The 22,132-nt window shown below is 52.1% G+C and overlaps 1 protein-coding gene and 1 long non-coding RNA gene across 2 annotated transcripts in view; one reads left to right on the top strand and one right to left on the bottom strand.

Moving 5' to 3' along the window:
• The window catches only part of KCNB1 (potassium voltage-gated channel subfamily B member 1), a 101,860-nt gene that overhangs the window by 32,192 nt on the left and 47,536 nt on the right, over positions 1-22,132 (bottom strand). The window lies entirely within an intron of this gene.
• On the top strand, positions 2,113-18,245 carry LOC123384286. Its single transcript, XR_006595115.1, has 3 exons — positions 2,113-2,647; positions 16,185-16,269; positions 17,818-18,245. It is a non-coding gene; the product is annotated as an uncharacterized LOC123384286 (long non-coding RNA).

The following is a 22,132-nucleotide window of genomic DNA, read 5'->3' as shown; positions in this document are numbered from 1 at the left end:
CTTAAGCCAATTTGAATTGGATTTCTGTCACTTGCCACTGAAATGTGAATTTTTTTTTCTCCCGGAATGTCCTCCCTTCTCTTCTCCCCTGCCACCAAGTATTCTTCTTCCTACCATCAGGAAATAACCAGCACTGCCGTCACCTGTGCACCTTTACAACTTTCATTAACACCTGTGTTACCACCGCCAGCAATAACACCATCACTGTCACCGTGAACCCAATTACCCCTGGGGCCACGGTCGCTCCTACGACTGATGCCGGCACCTCTGCAAATGTCACATTCTCCCTCTGTAAATCTGTCCCCAGCATACAGGACACTTTCACAACCCAAGCCAGGTTCCACTGAGGTCCCATTGGAGGAGCAAGAAAACTGAAGTTTGCCAAGAGGATGGAATCTGCCTACAGCCACAGGCGCGGCTGCTCAGATTTTACTCATTCATTCACTCGTCTCCTCATTCGTTTCTTAAAGAAACGGCACCGACTGCCTTCTGCGTGGAGATGGGCTCCCCTAGATGCTAGAATGCCTGGGTGAACCCAGGCCTGGTTCCTGCCCTCACTGAGCTGGGTCGGGTGGGCTCTAGGACATTCCAAGGAGACCCCCTTGCAGGCTGCACAGGAAGCCCGGCCAGGATCCTTCTCTCCTCCTTGGGGTTCTGAGACTATGATGGAAGAGCCCAGCTTGTAGGCAGAATTGAAGGGCTGCTGGGATTTTTTTTTTTTTTTTTTTTTTTTTACCTCTTACCTGAGCTGCCTTGCCAGCCAGAGAGCTCCCTGTGTAGGTGTGTTGGGGTGAGTAGGGATCCTTCACTGAGTTGACTTCTCTGTCTCTGCACAGTGCCAAGCTTGGGGCCGCGCACACAGTAAGCACTCAGTAAGTGCTTACTAATGGATTGTTTCTCAGAGACAGAACTAGGGCTCCTTCCTTCCATGCACCCACGCACTCACGCACCTCTCCACCTGCCCATCCTTTCTTCCCCTTCCCCTCGCCCCTCTCCCTGCCTTCATTCCGTCCTGTGTCTACTCATTCTCCATTTTTAAATTCACCCATCTTCCACCGACCTCACCAGCATCCAACGTCCTTTAGTTTTCTATCATCTATTTATTCACCCCTTCCTCTCTGTGTTCCCTTCCTGGATTTGTCTTTTAAATAATCCATTATTTAAATCAATTCTTTATTCATCCCTCCAACCTGTCAGGTCTTGCGTCAGCTCAAAGTGACCCACCATCACTTGATCCCTTCCTGGGGTGGGGAGTGGGGGGGGGGAGGGGAAGCATACTTGAACGTCACCCCGTCCCTACAGTCTGTCTCCTGAGCTCTCTGAGGGACCCCAGCTCTCATCCAGGCGAAACTCTTCAGCCATTTTCCTTTCCTGCCTGTGTTTGGAATCCTCCCTAGAGTTCCAGCCTGCAGACCAGGCAGAGGTTATAAACACAACCACTCTCTGGCTGTTCGGGGAGCCGTTCTTAACCCCTGCCTTCAGAGAACACAGCCCTGGGCGGGGCCCAACTGCCGCACAACTCTGTGCAGCTGCATACAAAAACAATACAGTACTGCTTAAGCGCCTACTGTGTACTGGCATCACGGGGAGTGTAATGAGGACAACCTTAAAAATTTCTGAGCCCAAAGGCCTCTACCCAGATCAACCCTGCCCTTTTCTCTCACCCATTCCCCGGGAGGAGGCCCAGAGAGGGGATGACTAACCGGGCCGGTCTGTGGCAGAACCTGGACTGGAGTCGGGGGCTCCCGACTTGGTGCTCTGTCCCCCACCTCACTGCCTCCCAGCCCCTACCCAGTCTCATCGGGTGATGAAGGATGATTCCAGCCTCCAGGTTTTCGTTCCTGCTACGCCTCTTCCCAGCCTCCTTTCCTAGATTGTTAGCGTTTTCCCAGCTCTGAGCAATTTGCCAGGAGCAAGCAAGACTGAATAAACAAACAAAAACCCTGATTCTCTGAGCCACTTTCTGAAGCACTCTGAATTCCTACAGGACTTCTTATCTTTCCTGACAACCCAGCCCCAATCCCGTGCTTCCTTTTAAAAACCTTCCTTCCGGTTTCCTGAGCGGTGTTCTTCTCCCCCACCCCCCCACCCCCCCCCCCCCCCGCCCCAAGCCCTTGCAGGCAGCCTGGGGTCCAACACGCAGCCTTCAACAGGGGCCAGGCAGGAAGTGCGAACAACCAACGTCGGCTGGATGTAAAATGCCGGGAAGGGTGAGGGATGTTCAGGCTCCAGGAGGGAACAGAGATGGCTCAAAGGTGGCCTCACTTTCCAGCTTCTCAAGAGAAACAAAAAAATCGAGTTCTTCCCGCTGAAATCTTCCAAATTGTTCACGCCGGCAACTAATTAAAATACGCAAATGCAGTTCAGCTCAAACAATACACATTAAAAGGCTAGATCTGCGCCTTTCCCCTTGACAAGTCGTCCGTGAGCCGCTCCCTCCTCCCCCACAAATTGCCACCAGAGAGCCTCTGCTCCAAGAAGAGTTTATCGCTTTGAATACAAACGACTTAATAACCACAGTAGCAGCTACCGCGACTTGGATATCCAAACACTTCAATCCCTCCTAGCAGATACTTTTATTGCCATTTTACCCAGGAGGGAAACAGGAGGCTCAGGGGGGTTAAGGAACCTGCCCAAGGTCACATAGGTAAGTGACAACTTGGATTTGAGCCCAGGTCTGCGTGACTCCAAGACTGAGACCTAGCTCAGCGGGCGGTGGCACTGACCCCTGGGAGGCACTTTAGAAAAGTGAGGGTGGGCAGGCATTTCTGAAGGTCGCGGTGATGGGGTGGGGGCTGCTGCTTGTCGGTGGGTGGGAACCAGGGACGGAAGACGCCCTGTGATGTGCAAACAGCCCTGCGTCCTGAGCTTCCATCCTGATCCCGTCCCCGTGCCAGTAGGGCCCCCAGCTCTCGCTCTCCCTGGACAACGGCAGCCATTATTGAGTGCCAGCTGCATGCCAGAGATTTGAGATCCAGTACCCTGGACGTAGACAGTATTAGCATCCCGACTTCAAAGAAAGAAAAACTGTGGTTTGGGGCTGGGGTGACTGAACAAAGGTTACACGAAGTAGCCCAGGGCCAAGACCAGGGTGAGGCAGTTTAAGGGAGTCCCCCAAACTCAGGACTCCAGATAAGTAAGCCCTTAATGCACTATTTTAGAAAGTCAAAAAAGTTCAAGATGAACACAATATCTCAATCTTACGTAAAGGTAGCCTCTGCCATGTCGAGCCATCCCCGGAGTCTGAGAGAAAAGGCAAATCAATCACGCGGACCCTGGGTTTTTGGGCCTGGGGTAAGGGCCTCACCTACCTCCCCCTAGTCCTGACCCTGAGCATGAACCAGGGTTTGAACCCAAGGCCTTAGGTACTGAGGGTACACCCTGGGGCCTCTCTATCACTAGCCTCAATAAGCCGGGGAGCGGGGCAACCAGTCCTCCCCCCCTCAACTCGCCAGGCCTTGATTGTAACTGGTTAAATTACAGGCCCCTGAAAGCCATGATTTGTAAAGCAGAAGACAGACAGGCCTTTAATTAGAGCCAGGCGGGTGGGTGGCTGGTTAATACTAAGTTCCGTAATAAGTGCTGTATTTTTGAATTTGTTGGCTCGATCACGCACATTCTGGAGGCCTCTTTGGAAACCTGTTCACAGAAAATAGGGTAAACAGCTATTTCCACCCTGAGAGAAGGAAAGTGACTTTGCAGCAGGGTGAGCGGCACGAGAATGGGCGCTGGGGGCAGCGGATCTGGGACAAATCCCAGCCCTGCCGGGACAAGCCCTCTCTGAGCTCCTGCTTCCTCGTCCGCACCATGGGAACGGGGAGACCCTGCAGGTGGTGAGGAAGATGGGAAATAACACCCAGGACGTGCCCGTCTCCCAGGGGTTTGCCCCAAGGGTGTCGTTTAGGAGCAACGTTCTTCATTTACTCTTGAAAATCCCTTTCAATTGTGACAACCCCAACTCGCAAGTCCAAAAGGCGAGACATAACGAACTTTATTTCACATGCGGCAGGATGTACATGTCTGATGGGGTGGGGAGCGGTTAGGGAAAGAGGAAGAAATACAGGCGAGGGTAAAAAAATCTTGAGCGAGAGAGCGAGAGCAAGGAGAGAGGGAGGAGAGCGAGCGGGGGAGGGGCAGAGAGGGAGACACATCCGAAGCAGGTTCCAGGCTCCGAGCTGTCAGCCCAGAGCCCGACGCGAGGCTCGAACTCACGAACTGTGAGATCATGACCTGAGCTGAAGTCAGATGCTTAACTGACTGAAACACCAAGGTGCTCCTCTCTTCCCAGTTCTCATGCTGGGATAAGAAAACCTGTTCCAACTAAAAGTCTGGCATGCAGAAAAAGCTCATTAAAGGGGCGCCGCAGTCGGTTAAGCGTCCGACTTCAGCCAGGTCACGATCTCGCGGTCCGTGAGTTCGAGCCCCGCGTCGGGCTCTGGGCTGATGGCTCAGAGCCTGGAGCCTGTTTCCGATTCTGTGTCTCCCTCTCTCTCTGCCCCTCCCCCGTTCATGCTCTTTCTCTCTCTGTCCCAAAAATAAATAAACGTTGAAAAAAAAAATCTTATAAAAAAAAGAAAAAGCTCATTACGGTTCCAGATCTAGGAAACAACAGGCAGGGGTTCCAGGCCCCACGAGCTCCCTGTGTGTGGCTCGGATCCCAAGTGGGAGCTGGCTAATGTCCACAGTGCTCGTCTGGAGTGGCTGAGAGTCCTTAGTGGATCCAGCCAGGAGCTGCTGACTCCCATGGGCATCTCCAGCAGGGACGAGTAGCGAGGCTGCTTCGGACCAGTCAGGAGATAACGTGTGCTGTTTTTGCCTCCTTGACCTCCAAGGGCAATTACCAAGGCTGTGCACAAATTGGACACAAAGACAAGCCCCTCACAGCGTGCAAAAACTCTAAGGCAGTGTAAATAAATAAACCGCTAGGTTGAGAACGGACGGAACGACAGATAGCAAACACGGCCCTCTACTCAGAGACTGGCTGGCTGGTAGCTGGGGGTTGGATCCAGGGATTCGCAGTGGGGCGGTACTGCTCAGCGAGCGCTGGTTCTGGAAATCCATGAGGGTGTCCTGAGGATGGGAGAGGACGCCTCAGGCACTGAGTGGGTGGAGGCTGGCATGTCAGGTGACCTTTAATACCCAAGACGGTGCTGCTTAGGGCTTCCTGAACCTAGACTCTGACTCCGCTTTACATATAAACACAACGAATATCTTCTTTTTTTTTTTTTAATGTTTATTTTGGAGACAGAGAGAGACAGAGCATGAACGGGGGGGAGGGCCAGAGAGAGGGAGACACAGAATCCGAAGCAGGCTCCTGGCTCCGAGCTGTCAGCACAGAGCCCGACGCGGGGCCCGAACTCACGGACCGTGAGATCATCACCTGAGCCGAAGTCGGACGCCTAACCGACCGAGCCACCCAGGCGCCCCCACACCGAATATCTTCTGCCAAGGTTTTAATATACCCTGAATTTTCCAGAAATGCAACCACTAGGTAAAGCAGAAGCACTGTACTTTTTTCTGTTCGAACTTTCTCAAGAGTTAGTCACCCCATCGGAAAAATCACGTGGCCGGCTGACGGCAATGCTGCTTGTGGTGTGTGAGATGCCAACCTACCTGTAGCTCTGTTTCTGTCACTGTCACACTCACAGTGCTTCTGTGTATAGTGGAAGCACCTGACACTTTCGTGGTCTTCTGGTGTCTCTGTCGTGACCAGGCATTTGCATACTGAACTGCATACTGGTTTAGTATAAGTTACTTCCCTCGTCATTCTCCTTTCTGCCACAGGCAGCGTGTCCCCTGGAGAAGGGTTGTCACGCTGGGCTTGGAGTGGGGTGGGGGTGAGTGATGCCTAGTGGCATCTAGAGGGCAGAGGTCAGGGAGGCTGCTAAACACCCTACAGTGCACAGGACAGCCCCACAGCAAAGAATTTTCCTGCCCCCAACATCAGCGGTACTGAGGTGAAGATGTCCGCATAAAAATCAAGTCCTGCTTCTGGGCCACATCGGCTCCTGGGAAGGTCCCGTCGGATCTCACTGTCTTTCTACTTGGTGACTAATCACCAGCCTTTCTACCGCAGTCTGGAACTGGTCTGGAGAAACCATGCTTTCTCCCCACACGCCCGGGGATCCCCGCTAGCCCCCAGCTCTCCAGCTCACACTTTGATTTCTCTGGTTCAAACTTCAAAGCGCCCTGGACATAGGTGCCTGGATGTTAAGACCCCTCTTTTGCACACAGGCAGAGAGAAACAGAGAGAGAGTCACCAGCTTGACCAAAGTCACACAGAGAAGTGCGGGGGGCTGGGATTTGAACTCAGGCACTGTGACCCCCAGCACATTCTCTGAAGTCGCGTTTTGAGAAGTGACCTCCTCGGGGGTTCAGGTTTCTTGTGACCTCTCTGCTCGCCACTTCCCATGCCCTTCTGGTTAGAAATGAGCCCTCATTTCTAACAGAAACAGAAACAGAAGCTGGTTTTGAACCCTCCCCCTCCGTGATAGGCTGAGGCTCTGAGGTCGATCTTGGAAGGTCTTCCTAATGACGGCACGTTACGTACAGTGAAATGGAGGAGTGTGCCGTGAGCAGCACAACACGGGGGCTGAGGAAACAGACTCTGGCTCCAAACTGGGGTCTAGTGTCTGGCTTCCAGCCCAGACCCTGGAGAAATTCCTTCAGCTTCCTGAATCTCAGTCTCCCCATCTGGGAAATGGAGAAGTGATACTTCGTCAGTCATTGAGTTCTGAGGATTTGATGAGACTATTCATGTGGAAGGCTGGCCCAGGGCTTGTTCAATGAGGGGAGCTGGGTGGCTGTTAGCTCCAGGGTCTGTGGAGGCAGGGGGATGCTCTGGAGAATTCTAGAAGGTGGCAGTGCGTCCTCACCTCCAGAGAGTCGAGGAAGGAAAAGGAAAACGATGGTCTTGTTTTCTCTTTTAAGAATTCTCTCCAGCACCCCTCTTTGCCTATGTTCATGCCACAAAGTCATCATGCCGAACCCTTAACCAGCAGCCCCCCCCCCCCCCCCCCCCGCTGGGCACTGAGTGTTTAACCAAGAGGGGACCCCAGAAGCTTGGCTCGGCCCTTCTCTGGCTCGGGCATGTTTTATATTTTATGTTCATTCAGTCACCGTATACTGAGTACTTTCTGTGTGCCAGGCACTCTGCTGGGCTCCGGGGGCAGAACGGGAATGAGGCAGCAGTCACTGTCCTAAGGAGTCAACAAACACACACATGGACAAACAGCAGAGAGGGAGTTGATGGGTGATGGGGACAAGTGTCTGTGGGAGGTAGGCAGCTGGTCAGGAAAGGGCCCCCTGAGGACACCTGCTAAGCTGAGGTCTGAGGATGAGCATAGAGTAAGATAGCCGGAACAGCAAGTGCAAAGGCCCTGAGGCAGGAACAAGGTGTGTTTAAGGGCCAGAAAGAAGGCCAGTGTGGAAGAAGCAAGGGAAAGGGGGCTCAGAGATGATGACGGAGAGGCAGGCAGGAGCCAGATCATGCAGGGCTTTGAAGGCCAGAGTGGGGGGAAGGGGGAGCTTCCAGTTTATTCTAAGAACCCAGAGGAAGAGAAGGCTCTGGGCGCTGAATGGAAGAGCTGCCTTATGTCTTGGGAGCACCAGGGCTCACAGGAGAACCTGTCACCCCTCCCCTGGAAATCTGGCTGGTTTGTGTATAGCCGGCCCCTGGGTACGATACCTCACTGCACATACTGGCCTCACTCCTGCCTTCCCACCTTTTCTCAGGCAGGTCTCTGTCTGGAATGCCCTTTCCTTTCCCCTAACTGGTCCAACTTCTCCTCAGCCCACCCTTCCTGCGGAGGCCCTCTCTGACAGCTACGGCCCATGGCGACTTCTTCCTCTCCTGAGCACCTCTCTGATACTGAAATCAGTTTGCTGGCAATGTAGATTCCTGGTTCTCCCCAGAGAGACTGATTCAGGAGACTGCGGTAGGGCCCAGAAATCTGCATTTTAGACAAACTCTTCAAGGGGACTCCATGACACAGCCTTGGAGAGACCCAGGTGCTGACGTTTTCCCAGAGCCAGCTCAGGCAGTAGGGTGTGAGGGGGGTGTATGGAGACGGAGGGGAGGGGAGGGGAGGGGAGGGGAGGGGAGGGGAGGGGAGGGGAGGGGAGGGGGGCTAGTCAGTGGAACCAAAAGACTGCAGGCTCAAACCTCAGCTTTGCGCCTTATAACCAGCTGGGTGCCCTTTGGCAAGTGCCGTCACCTCTCTGAGCCTCAGTTTCTTCATCTATAAAATGGGGACAGTCACACCTAACTCGAAGTGTTGTGGAGATGACAAATAGATGCGGCTCCCCCAGGGGGTGGCCGGCTGGCTTAATACACGCAGTGTGGTCCCCACCCCACAGCTGCTTCCCAAGGACCTGAATACAAAGGGCGCCTGGGTGGCTCAGTCGGTTAAGCGTCCGACTTCAGCCAGGTCACGATCTTGCGGTCCGTGAGTTCGAGCCCCGCGTCGGGCTCTGGGCTGATGGCTCAGAGCCTGGAGCCTGTTTCTGATTCTGTGTCTCCCTCTCTCTCTCTGCCCCTCCCCCATTCATGCTCTGTCTCTCTCTGTCTCAAAAATAAATAAACGTTAAAAAAAATTTAAAAAAAACAAAGAGCTATAGCACACTGAGGCTTGCTGTGTATGGGCAATGCTCTCTAGCCCAGGGGTCAGCACACTTTTCCTGTAAAGGGTCAGGTGATGAGTATCTCAGGCCGCGGGCCACGTGCCTGTCACGACGACTGCACTTTGCACGGCAGCACAAAGGCAGCCAGAGACAACCCGAAACAAACTGGCATGGCTGCATTCCGAGGCACCTTTAGGGACGGACGCTGAAATTTCAATTTCGTATCATTTTCACTGGTCGTGAATGGAACTCTTCTTTTGATACTTCTCAGTGCCTTGGGAATGTAAAAGCCACGGTTAGCTTAACACAAAAACAGGGCGTGGGCTCGGTTTGGCTTGTGGGCCCAGGTTTGCTGACCCTGTTCCACACGCTTTGCAGGGATTCGTGCCTGGGACCCTTACAAGATAAGCGTGTGGTCACAACCTTGGTTTCAGACGGGGGAAACAGAGGCTCGGAGAGACTGAGATCCGCGTGCTAGGTCCATTCGGTCTCTGCTGAGAGCAGCAGTGGTAGGGTCTGAAGTCGTAGGAGACAGATTCAGGGCCCATGCTGTTCACCGCTGTGCTCTCCTACCTCGCTGGGGCCACACCAGCCTCAGATGCAGACGCCGCATTTCCAGAACCGGTGACGTCTCTTTACTGAGAAAGAACTCTGATATTGTTCAAGTCACTGCTACTCGAGTCTCTGTCGCAACAGCCAATCTGTATCCTAAGTGATTCTGAAAATGCCCGGGAGTCATACTAAGTGGGGTGGCCAATAATGGCCTTTCTGAGACGAGATGCTTGAGCTAAGAGCTAACTGGGTGAAGGGGCTGCTTATGAGAAGCACCTGAGGCAGAGAACCCCAGGCAGAGACCGGTAAGAGCAAATGCCCTAGGGTGGGAGGACCCCCTTCCCCAGGGCTTCTGTCGCTGCCAGGGCACCTCCCACCAACAGGCTGTGTTATGATCATCCATGGGGTTCTAACTTCTGTGGCAGGTGGCTTGATTTGGTTGAGCCTTAGTGTTCTCAGCTAAGAAATGGGATAAACGGTACTCTTTTCATAGGGCTTTTGTGAGGACTGATTGAATTAATGCACATAAAGTTCTTAGGAAAGTGTCTGGTGCATAATACATGCTCAGTAAACGATGGGTTCCCTTCCCTGTCTTCTCTGAAAAGAGATGGTGTCTAACTACATGCTTCCCAAGGTGAGAGGGGAGCCTGATGACTTAATGTGCAAGAACAGCTTTCTCAGATGGAAATTCTCTCTCACACCTCTCTTATTTCTTTTTCTACTTCATCCATCCATCCATCCATCCATCCATCCATCCATCCATCCATCCAGGAGGCATTTATGGAGAACCGGTGCTAGATTCTGGAGATGCAGAAACTAAATAAATTCAATCTATGCTCTTGAGGAGCCCAAAGGCCCTTATGCAGGATAAGTACCTAAGTTGCCTTATAGAACATGACAGAGTGTTGGGTTTGCCACTTCTCCCAAATGGCCTCGAAGTAGTGATTTCGCCTGTCATCTCTAACTTCTTACCAGTAAACCAGAGGTGATAATCCCTACCCACAAAGATTAGATGAGATCAGAAAGTTAAGTTACTTTCTACAGAGCTTGGCACATAGTAGGCATTCAAAATGCGGTTCCTGTTATGCTAGTGGATACCCCGGAAGGTTTCTTGGAGGCTTCCAGGCTCGCATAAAAGGATGGAAAGAATTTGGATATGTGAGAGCGGCAGAGGGGAAGGGGAATCCCAGGCACAGGGCACAGTAAGAGCAAAGGCAAAGAGGCAGAGAAATTCAGGGTTCAGAGAGGGGCCAGAGGAAGAGGAGTGTTCTGGATTCCCTCTTTCAGCGTTCTCAGGGCAGCGGGGTTCCCAGAGCTGAAAAAGACGGCTGGGGTAGGATGGGCTCCGAGGGGTGAGGTCTCGCAGTCCGGGTGACCCAGATAGCCGGAGGCAGACGAAAATGGGTCATGGAATTAATCACTGCCACAGGGCGGGCTCCCCTCCACCCACCGTCTGGGCTGGTGGGGCCTGGCTGGGGAGGAGGAGATGTGTTTGGACACCTGGATGTCCCACGGGCTTGTCAAACTTAACGAGGTCGAGTGGAGGGGGTGCCTGGGCTGGCTCAGTCGGTAGAGCAGGCGACTCTTGATTCTGGGGTCATGAGTTCGAGCCCCACATTGGGTGTGAGCCTACTCAAAACAAAAACGAAAACTGAAAACAGGGTCAGTGAAGTTCTTGATAACCTACCAACTGCTCCTCGCTGGGTTCTTCCTGCTTTGGCAAACGGCAGCTCCCTCCTCCCGGATCCTTGGGCCACAAACCCAAGAGGCCTCCTCGACTGTTCTCTGTGTGGGCTCCACCCTCAAAACAGACCCAGAGTCTGACCACTTCTCACCCCACCGTCACCTGGTCCAGGCCACTGACATGTCCCACGAGGACTATTCCACCTGCCTCCTCACTGGTGTCCCTGCGTCCTCCCCCACCCCTACCATCCATTCTCTACAGTTCGTTTTGAGAGAGAGAGAGAGAGAGAGAGAGAGAGAGAGAGAGAGAGAGAACACAAGCGAGAACAGGGGAGGGGCGGAGAGGGAGGGAGAGAGAGACTCCCAGGCAGACTCCACAGGGTCAGCACAGTCCGCCCCCCCCGCCCCTCCCCCACTTGCGCTCTCCCAAAAATAAACATTAAAAAAGAAACCACTTGGGGGCACAGGGCTGGACCCGGCTGGCAACACCCTCTTCCTGAGCTACCGACTAAAAGGACAGAGCAGGGATTGGCACCCGTGGAAAAGCAGGCGGCTAACCCTCCTGAGCTCTCTGTGCCAGGCCTTGTTCAGGACGCGTGGTGTGCTTTACCTGTTACGTTTTGCTGCAGCCCCAAAAGGCAGGTGCTGTTCGCCCCATGAGCCCCTTCACCACCTTCACCCCTACGAGCAGTGAAGGGGGCTGCCCACATCTTACCAGGGGCAAAACTGAGTTCCCTCGGGGCAGACCGGCTTTGGCCTCAGACCAGGCTTCTTGGCGGGGTGGGCAGGTGGGTAAGGGTGAAGACGGGCCTGAGAAGGGGACCTTTGAGCTAAGACAGACAGGGGCTGACCACCAAATGATGGAACAAAGAGTGTTGTAGGGTGGCTAGAGGGGTGTATATGCCCAGCCCTACTGCAGTCCCCCCCCCAGGTTCCCATCCTTCCTAAAATGTGCTTGGCCCAGGCCAGTGTGGGCACTGGGATGGGCCAGAGGCAAATCTGCAGAGCTGTGGCAAGGCACTGGGCTCTTTCCTTTCTGGGGGTGACCTTGGGGAATGCTCTAAGAGGGGAGGGACCACCAGTCTCTCCAGGAACCAGAGGTCAGGAGAGGGCCATGTCTGTCTCTTGCAACATAATGTCATTTCGGTTGTCATAGATGTGGCTTCATTTACTCACTTAATCCCACCTCACCATGGCCCACTCATGCCCCTCCGCCCCCCACGGCCTCTTTAACCTCATCTTGTGCTACTCACCCCCTCACATGCTCCAGCCACAATGGCTTTCTCGGTGTTCTCCTACTGTGTTGAGCTCATTTCTGCCCCAGGGCCTTTGCACTGAAGTCCCCTCTGTCGGGAACGTTCTTCCCCCATTTTGTGACGTTATCCTCAAACCCCAGTTTCCAGGAAAGAGTTGGGAGTGTGCAAAGGAGAGGCCATTCTTCCCAGACCTCACAACCCCTAAAGGGCTTAAACAAGAATTTTCATGATAGAGACTTAAGATTACTCACTGCACCATAGCTTATTAGATCAGAAAGTTTGGAAACAACCTCAGTGTCCATCAACAGGGGAAAAGTTAAATCAACAGTGGGCCATCCACACAATGAAATACGATGCAGCTATAAAAGAATGAGGTGGCCCAATATGCATATATAGGAAACAATTCCTATTAGCAACAAACAAAGCAAGATGAGAACATCATGTACAACCAGCTCCCATTTCAATAAAGCAAAGAAAAAAGAAGGTACACATATGGATTTGGATTTACTTATATATGGATACACTATTTCTGGAACGGATCAGAAGAAATATGCCTCTGGTTGGGGGGTGGGCAGCGGGATTGGGGATAGGGGCAGAGGGAAGGACTTTTCACCGTGTGCCCTTTTGAACACTTTGACTTTTATACTGAGAAAATATATTACCTATCCACAGAACTGGCATTCCAACATTTTTAGGATTTTGACCTTATCTCTAAATGGGTTACGCACACAAACAGAGACAGAGAGGGGATGAGCAAAGGCTAGGTTCATTGAGCCACGTCACCCTTACATTCTGTCACCGGCTCACTCGGAGAAAACACCGTGAATTTCAGATATAAATGTATAGATAAAGAAAACAAATCCTGCGGTTATCTTGTGAGCCTCACACTTCTATGTTGCATGGTAATTTCATGCACATGGGTCAAAAGCACGAGTTTGGTCAATTGAATATTTTAAGTGAACCGTAACTTTAGGGATGTCTTCTTCTTTTTTTTTTTGTTTTGTTTTTAGATAAATTAATATTCTGGGAGTCTCAAAAAATAGAAGTCTTAGAAGTCTCCCAGGCTTCTGTTGGCCCGAGGGGACCCTGTCCCAGTTCTCTTCAGGGAGAGACCGGGGAGGCTTGGAGGACAGGAACAGTAAATCCACAGTTCCACATTTAGCTGCCCCTGGGGGACAATGACCAGAAGCAGGGCCAGCCCTGCCACTGGGAATGTGGCTCCTGATAAATAAATGTGGGCACAAGCGAATCCCCAGCTTTGAAGGCCGGTCCTGCTATAAACTGGGGGGACTACCTGTTGTTTCTTAGCTGCCTCTTCTGGAAACAGCCCCTCACAGTATGGAGCTAGAAGCTCTCCTCAGTTCTGTCCAAATCCAGGGCCTTTTAGCCACTACGTCAAAGTGAAGGATGCTGATTTAGCCATGGCTGTGGCCTGACCTGAGCCAAGGTCAGAGTTTCCTGAAATGCTCAAACCGCCCTACTAAGGATATCTAAGACTTTGACCCGTTCGTGAGTGTCGTCCTTTGCTGCCTCCGAAGCTCACGTCCGACCTGCATCTCACTGGATTGTCACGACTCCTCTAGGAGGTAGCCGGGCTGGCTTCATAGCTCCCATGGTACAGACAGGAAAGCTGAGATTCAGAGGGGGAAGGGACTCGTCTCAGGTCACACAGCTGGGGAATGTCACACATGGTTAGGTTTTCCAGTCCAGAGCTCTCTCTGAGACACTACCTGGAGGAAACCAGGGGAGGTCTAGCTCGGTGCCTGGGTCCCAGGGCATGGATGTGCGAGGCCCCTTCTCGCCAGGTGCGCAGAGGCCAGATGGGTCCAGCCACCTGTCCTGCTGAGCCTGGTAATGAGGGACTCCTGTGGAGCCACCAACAGGGCATCATAGAATATCTACAGGCTCAGCAAGCTCTGCCAGATCCGCCTCCAGAAGGTATCTGACAGATACGTGCCCACCTCTCACCTCGGACGGCCCCTGGGCCAGGTCACCATCCTTCTCTTCCTGGAGGAATGCAGTCACCTCCTGTCTTCCTTCTGTCCCCCACGGTAAAAACACACTCCGTTTTGCGCTTTCGTGTTTTGGGGTCCTGCGAGAACCTAACCCACATCTCATAATTCTTCTTTGTTCAAAACACCCCCATGTCTTCCAATGCACTCAGAGCAAAAGCCGAAGTTCTAACAATGGCCCGCAAGGCCCTGTATGGCCTGGCCACTCCTTACCTCTGCCCCACCTCTTGCCACTCCTTTCTCTCACTGCATCCTAGCCACCCCGGCCTTCTGGCTGCCCCTGAAACGTACCCAGCACTCTCCTGTCTCAGGGCCTTTGCACTTGCTACTCCCTCACCCACGTGGACGTTGGTCTCCTTTCTTTAACCTCTTTTATGTTTCTGCTCAAGTGTCACATCCCCAGAAAGGCTTTCCCTGACCTCTGTATTTCAAACGGCTCCCACCCCAGTTAATGCTTGCGCCCTTACTTCTGACATATTACATCTTTGGATAGATATATTTAATCATATCTTATTGCTTATTGTTCGTCTCTCCCTTCTGGAATAAACTGTGGGGTCTTGGTCCTTTTCTTGACTGCTGGAACCTCAGGGCCCGGCAAGGGGCCGGTATACAGTAGATAACAAGGATTTGTTGGAAGGACAAACGTGAGAATTCTAGGTCTCCAGATGAACTTCACTGGGCTCTGACTGAGCCTTCCCACTGAGGCTGGGCAGTTTACCTGCTGGCCACATGTCTGAGACCACAGTGACAGCACCCAGTGAGTACGTTTTTCTGATTGGAGACAAAACACACTCTGTTTCCTCAAGGTAGTCAAACAAACACAGTGAGAACTTTCTGGAGCTCAAGGTAAAATGTGTACAGTGACATCTAGTTCCAAATGTGTGGTTTACGAGGGACCAAAGAGGACCCAGGGATTATTTCTTTGAAAATAGCAAATGAGATCTTATGTAAAGTTGGCTTCCCTTGGGGTGGCCCCCATTTCCAAAAACCTCATTATTATGCAGAAAATAATCATTCATGATAGTTAGCATTAACTGAGCAGCTATTATGGGGTGAGGCACTCTGGACTGCTTTGGCTATACTGTCTGCTCAATCCTCAAGATATCTTTGAATAGTATCCCTGCCTGAGAGAAAAAGGAAACCAAGGCTGAGGGAAGTGAAATGCTTTGCGGGCTGTCCTATAGCCACGAAGAGAAGTCAGCACTCAAACCCTGGTCTTCTCACCCTGAATCCTAGAAAAGGTCCATAAAGGACCCTGGCCCTGGCAATCTGCTGTTGAGACAGCCCATGCAGATGAGCACAGGCCTGCTGACCAGGGCCTGAAAAAAAAAAAATTCTAGGTCGTCCAAACAACAAAGCCAGTCAGTCATGCAGCACTGGGTTTGGGCTGGGGTTATGACTCACTGTGTGTTCCTAGAAGGTATCCAGAGAGCTCTGGCCATTTTCTCCTAAAAGCTTTGGTGAAAGGTGAGGGAAATTGTGTTTGGGAAGCCTTCTTTGGATTCTATTAAAGCAGGTGCTAGGGGCCTAGAGCAGCAACAGGTGCTTTGTCTCCGCCAAATCAGCTGTGGGTCTTTCTAGTTCTCAGGCTGGGCAAGAAAGCCTGGATTTTCAAGGACACAGTCCCTTGGGGGTGGGGGTGGGGTGGGGTAGGGGCACTGCCCTGGGGGCATAGAACAGACAGGGTGGGGACTCGCTTCAGGCTTGCCCCATAAGGCAAAATGGAATTTGGCCCAAACCAACTTTGGCCAACATGAAGTGGTAAGGAATGTCTTATTCTGAGACGGGCCCGTATGGTTTAACAGTCCTGTGGAGCATTTTCCTCCCAAACCTCCCGACCTACTGACATCACTTTCCAGCCACGTGGGTCTTCAAACATCACCCCCACTTTGCCTGCCACTCCTCTATCAGAAGGCAAGGGTTATGCCCCTTCCTCTTGAATTTGGGCTCTGCAATTGCTTATTCAGCGGACTGTGGCAGAAATGACATGGAACCCAAACCTTGAGAAACTGGCATCTTTCCCTTCCTGTTTTTTGGTCTGATCACTCTTGGAACCCAGTCGCCCTGCTGTGGGGAAGCTCAAGCTACTCGATGGAGAGAAGACGCCAGCCAGGAACAACCCCATGTCATGTGGGCAAGCCCAGGTAAGCCACCCCCGCGGACACCACGTGTGGGGCAGAAATGAACCGGCCCCACACAGCCCTGCACCTGCTGCAGACCCATAATAAATGACTGATTCTGTTCCAAGCCCCTAAATTTTGGGGGTGGCTGTATGTTACACCCCAATAGGTAACCAGAACACCTTCCCAAATTAGAAGGAATTCCTGGGTCTCGCAGCACCCCCGAATCCAGATGGAGGAAGGAAGGCTAGCAAATCAGGTCGGAAAACTTCATCTCATCGGTTGGAATAGCTAAGAATAGTCTTGGGCTCTTCCCTATTGCAGATAGAATCCTCGGTCAACCAAACACACCCCTGGATGCTCTGTGGTCGGGGGTTAGGGTGACAAAGGCAGATTTCCCTTAATTCAGGATTTTAGATATTTTTCACGGAATTACCTGGTAGTTACCATTCTATTTGGAATATCAAAGGAAATAAGGCCACTGTATAGGAAAGCACCAGAAACCTTTCCTTCTGCTCTTTTAATGATTGTGTGGGGCTGCCATGGAGATAAAACTGGGAAGAGGTGGAGGAAGGCAGCCTATAAAATCGCTGTGCATGCCTCTTTTTCTGGGGCTTGGCCTGGCTCCATGGAAGTGGGTTTGTCATGTGATTCAAAAAGGCTCCAAAACTCGGTCTGCCAAACTGTCCCTCTCTCTTAAGTTAGCTAGAACTCCTAAAAGGACCATGACAACGGGACAATGCCCAGGAAGCACCAAGGCAGGGATCTGAGGGCTAGCAGTCAGTGCCTGCTCCCTAACGGACAGAGCCCCCAAAAGCTTCCATCAACAGTATGCTGGAAAAGACAGTGAAGCGAAGGTGACTGGATACAAACCGTGGTCCATCCGAATGTAAGACTACTCAGCACTAAAAAGGAAGGAAATACTGCCAAGTGCTACGTAATGGACAAGTCTCCAAAACACGACGCAGAGTGAAAGAAGCCAGACCCAAAGTGCCATATATTGTAGGATTCCATTTCCACGAAATGCCCAGAAGCGGCAAATCCATAGAGACAGAACACAGATCGGTGGTGGCCTGGGGCGTGGGAACGGGGAGGGAATGCACGTAGGCATAGGGTGTCTTTTGGAAATGTTCTGAGATTGAATTATAGCGATGGCTGCACAACTCTGTGGGTTTGCTAAAGAATATACTGAATTATACCCTTAAAATGAATGAATTTCATGGTATATAAATCAGTCCTCAATAAAGCGGTTTAAAAACGAGAATCCAGGGAAGTCAGAGGGAGGAGACGGAAGTGAACGCTGGGGGTTTTTAAGGCATCGCGGAACCTAGGAGATAAGTGGTTATGTACTGCTCGGAAGGGATAGAAACTGTGATTGTCTTGTCACTAGCTGGGGAAATCACAGAGCAGAAGACCTCTGACTTCCTACTAGTCAGGAAGAGGTTATACCACGAGCAGGATAAATGCTGAGAATCATAATGATAACGGCTAACACTTATTAAAGTTCTGATTCTATGCCAGGCTGTGTAAAGCATTTTATACGTATGGACTCTTTTGTTCCCCCCCCACCAGCCCTACACAGAGATGTTGGGAGACAATTCTCCACGGGCCTCTTAAAGTCTGCATGTTTTCTGAGCAAGAGACACAGAGAGCTTTGCCCTGGACTATCTTCTCAAGATTGTCGTATAGCAAACAGCCTTGGAAGAGAAAAACTGTATCTCCCTCTGGGGTAGAGGGCAGAGGGCAGAGTTGTTTCCTAACCAGTATAATAAAGAACATCTCTCTCCAGGGCAAAGGCTGGGCAGGTCTGCCAGGAGCCCCCCTTATAAGACTGGGGATTTCCTAAGCTTTAGGATCCCCAGTTGTGGCAAACGCAGGTGGTGTGGGATCTATGTGGGGTGCTTTGCAATGCTCCCGTGGAACTTAGGGGCAAAGAGAACTGATGTGAACATGAACTCATTCCACCTGCTGGACTGTGAGTAATAAAGGCCTTTGTCTCTGACCCAAGAGTCTCGTGTTTTCTGCCAGCACTTATGAAACCGGCAGGCTCACCTGTTAGCTTATAAACAAAGTAAAATCTCAGACCCTCTGCATTTCTTTTTCTTTCTTTTTTTAAAGTAGGCTTCACATCCAGTGCAGAGCCCAACGCGGGGCTGGAACTCACGACTCTGAGCTCAAACCCTGAACCGAGATCCAGAGTCGGATGCTTAACCGGCTGAGCTACCCAGATGCCCCTGAGACGCTCTGCGTTTGTTGACAGTCAGCACTCACATCACCCCATTCTACAGATGAGGACTCTGAGGCCCAGAGAACTGAATGTTCTTGCTCAAGGTCACACAGTTAGCAAGTGACGGAGCTGGGACTGAAACCCAGACTGACTGGGAAAAGGCAGGAGACCTGAGGAGGGGGTTTGGTGAAGGCACCAGCTGATACTGATGAGAGCTGAAAGCTCCAAAGATACACAGAAGGTCGTACCTCTCAGCCTCCTCACCCCGCACACCCCCAGATGCTGCCTGTCCCCACATCCGGCTGCTGGGGCTGAGCAGCCAATTCGGGACGGCCGCGATATATTTAACGGTGAGTCACGCTCTCCCCCAGCAGTCAGCAGTGGCAGGCTTGGAGGATGCAGGGAGCATCTCTGGGAATCCATGCTTGAGGGTTGCCATGGCAACCCACCCGCCCCGCTTGCCAGCAGCTGGGATGCCAGCGCCTGAATCGAAGCAGAAAACAGTCTCACGGCCGAGTGTGGCCAAGGACAGTAGCAGGCCCGCCACACGCCATCAGCAGCGGGGTCACCAGGGGTTGCTGGGGGGGGTCGTGGGGACTGGTGCGAAGGAGGTCTTGTAGGCATGCGTGTGAGCTCAGAGCCAGCCCATGGAGGCCCAGCGTCCCTGGCTGGCTTGGGATGAGGGTACCTGACTGAGGGTTATTTTGCTGAGTGCCACCTCTTTTTGCCTTGGTTTTTCTCTCTCATACACACCCACCCTGACAAAGCCCCCTCTCCATCTGAGCCTTCTAACCAAGCACAATTACAACAGCTAAAGACTGACGGCAACTTGGGGTGTTGACCACATATCCATCTTCCAGGGTCCTTCTGAAGACTTGAGAACGTATGACCCATCGGCCCCCCCCCGACACTGGTATGAATATTCCAGTGAAAGCAGTTTGGAGTCCATCCATCCATCCATCCATCCATCCATCCATCCATCCATCCTTCTGAATTACATTCAGGGTCCTAAGGGCCCTACATAGAGCTGGGTTTGGTTCTCTCTCTCTATCTCCTTCCACTCTCCGCCCCCCTTACTCCTCTCTAGCTCACTACCTTTGCTGCTGTTCCTTGAACATACCAGGCACTTCCTGCCTCAGGGCTTTTGCACTTGTCCCACCTCCTGAACCATTCTGCCCTCAGATAGCCACAGCCTGACTGCCTTACCCCCTTTAAGTCTCTGCACAAATCTCAGAGAGATACCATTAAGTCCACCCTAGGAGAAAGCACCCAATCTGGCCCCAGGGAGAAGGCCAAATATACACACAATCTAACACAAATTATGACTTGGTTCCCTCTGTTTATGGTAAGGAGAGGGAAGTGGAAAGTTAGTGACTTACAGATTGAATATGGTCCACAGATAGGTTTCGTTTTGTCTGAATGGTGTTTTAAAAAAGTTGAATTAGTCGCTGACATTTATAGAATGTGGGAGGTTTCGTTTTTAAATCCCACTTTTCAACTTCTCTTGAAAACCCGGAGGATCAAGGTGCACATTCGTGCGTTTGTAACGCCAACTGGCTGGGGCTGAGTGGAGGTCACCCCTTTGGACAAGGCGTGAGCACTCTGGTCTGCCAGGGGCCCCACTTGGCCCTCATCGTTCATTTATGTGGCCGCAGACACCTCTGTCACTCCGCGCTTACAACCCGGGCCTCCAGTCGGAGCTCTCTAAGGGTCTTTGGTTTGGGATGGAAGGAGTAGACAGCACGTCAATCATTTTGCTTCCATCAGAAGAACTGAGTTTCTGGACTCATCCAGGCGTCCCAGGTGAAGGCACTGGGTAAACCAAAGCTCAGAGGTGTGAGAATGTAGGGCAACCAGAAGGATGGCCAATAAGTAGTCTGGCGTGGGAAGAAGCCAGCAAAGTCATTTGGGACCAGAACCTTGAAGGGCCTTGAGTATCTTGATAAATCGCTTCAATTTCTGAGGATAATGGGGAGCCACAGAAGATTCTGGAGCACGAAGAGAGACACGATCAGAGTTAGCAGTAAGATGGGGAGGGGGAATGAGAATCACCCTTGATATCGAGTCTGGCTCAGGGTTCTCTTGGGGCCAAACCCCAGTGTGGAGCGTATACAGGGGTGAGAGGGCTGTGTCTCCCACCTCCGCGTGCGGCCCCCCGGCTCCCTCCTGGCTGTCTTATAATAACCGTGTTTTCAATCTGGACATTCTGGGTCCCCTGCGGCGGATCTCTCAGACATCCTTCTAGAGAGAAAACAAAAAACACTGTTTTTCCGTGTCTATTTTAGGCTGCTGCCTACATCTTTGTTCTTCGTGAGGAACACGCACTCCTGGGGGGCCCCGTTCTCAGCCGTGGCCCGGCAGCCAGGTCTGGACCACGAGGCTGGGTTCCGTTATGGGAAAGGACCAGCAGACGTAATGGAATCATGCCAATTAGGCTGGGAGCGGCACGGGGACGATGGTGGTCATGAAGTCCCCGCGGCGTGGAGGTGAGGGGGAAGGCAGCTCGTTCCGGTGCACGTGCCCCTCCTAGACAGACGCCCTTTGGCTGTTCCGAGCAACTAGCACGAGTCCACTCTCCACGTCCCCCGAAGATGCCGCCTGGAGCTTGGAAAGTCCGTATCGTGTCGCACATTCGTGCCCGTCTTACTGAAGCAGAGATCCACCTGTACCTGGATGGATCCTGCTGACTCATTTTACAGATGGTAAACTGAGGCCTGAGAAAGAAGCACGGTCTGCTCAAGACTGCAGAGCAGTGGGCCACAACTTGCGACTGAAGAGATCAGACTATACAGGCTCACAGGGCCTGGGCCTCGTCTGCCTTGGTCACAACTCCATCCCCATAGCACCTGGCAAATGGCAGGTGCTTGATAAACACATGTTGGAAGAATACATCACATCTCTGCAGCTGCCCTCAGCCTTTACGAATAAGTCTCTCACACATTCCCATGATTATCTTTCCAGCCAGGAATGACATTTCTCCTCATTTTGCAGGTTCAGAGAGGTTTGGCCGCCTACCTGAGATCACACAGCCTGGAAGTGGCAGGGGCAGGATCTGCATCCACAGCATCTTCCCGTAAAGCTGGTCATCCCTTGAATCTCCGAGTAGAGGAAGAGACCCTGGAGCCCCCAGCTATGAGGTGAAAAGCCTGATCCCTGAGGACAGCTCTGGTCTGAATTCCACTAGACAATCTCCGGGGGGAAGAGGGAGACTGAGAGAGCAGTTTCCCAAAATGCTAAACAGAGTCGCCCTCTGACCCACTCCTGGGTAGCTACCCAAGATAGCCACACAAAATTGTCTACCCACACAAAACCTTGTCCATGAATGTTCACGACAGCATCGCTCATAATAGCCGGAAAGTGGAAACAATCCAAATGCCCGTCGGCCGACGAAGAGCGAACACAATGTGGTCTATCCGTACGATGGGACAGGATTGCACCACGAAGAGGGAGGGAGTGCTGACACCTGCTACAACACGGACGAGATGTGAAAACACGAAGCTGAGTCAGAGAAGCCAGACACGAAAGGCCACAGAGTGTATGATTCCATTGATAGGAAATGTCCAGAAAAGGCAAATCTCCGGAGACGGGAAGTGGGCTGGTGGTTGCCAGGGGCTGGGGGAACGTGGGATTGGGGAGCGACTGTTAACGGGCACAGGGCTT

The sequence above is a fragment of the Felis catus genome, chromosome A3, assembly GCF_018350175.1.
Source record: "Felis catus isolate Fca126 chromosome A3, F.catus_Fca126_mat1.0, whole genome shotgun sequence".
NCBI classification, from domain to species: Eukaryota; Metazoa; Chordata; class Mammalia; order Carnivora; family Felidae; genus Felis; species Felis catus.
Note: the sequence above shows the minus strand (reverse complement) of the source record. Positions and strands in the feature narration are given on the sequence as shown.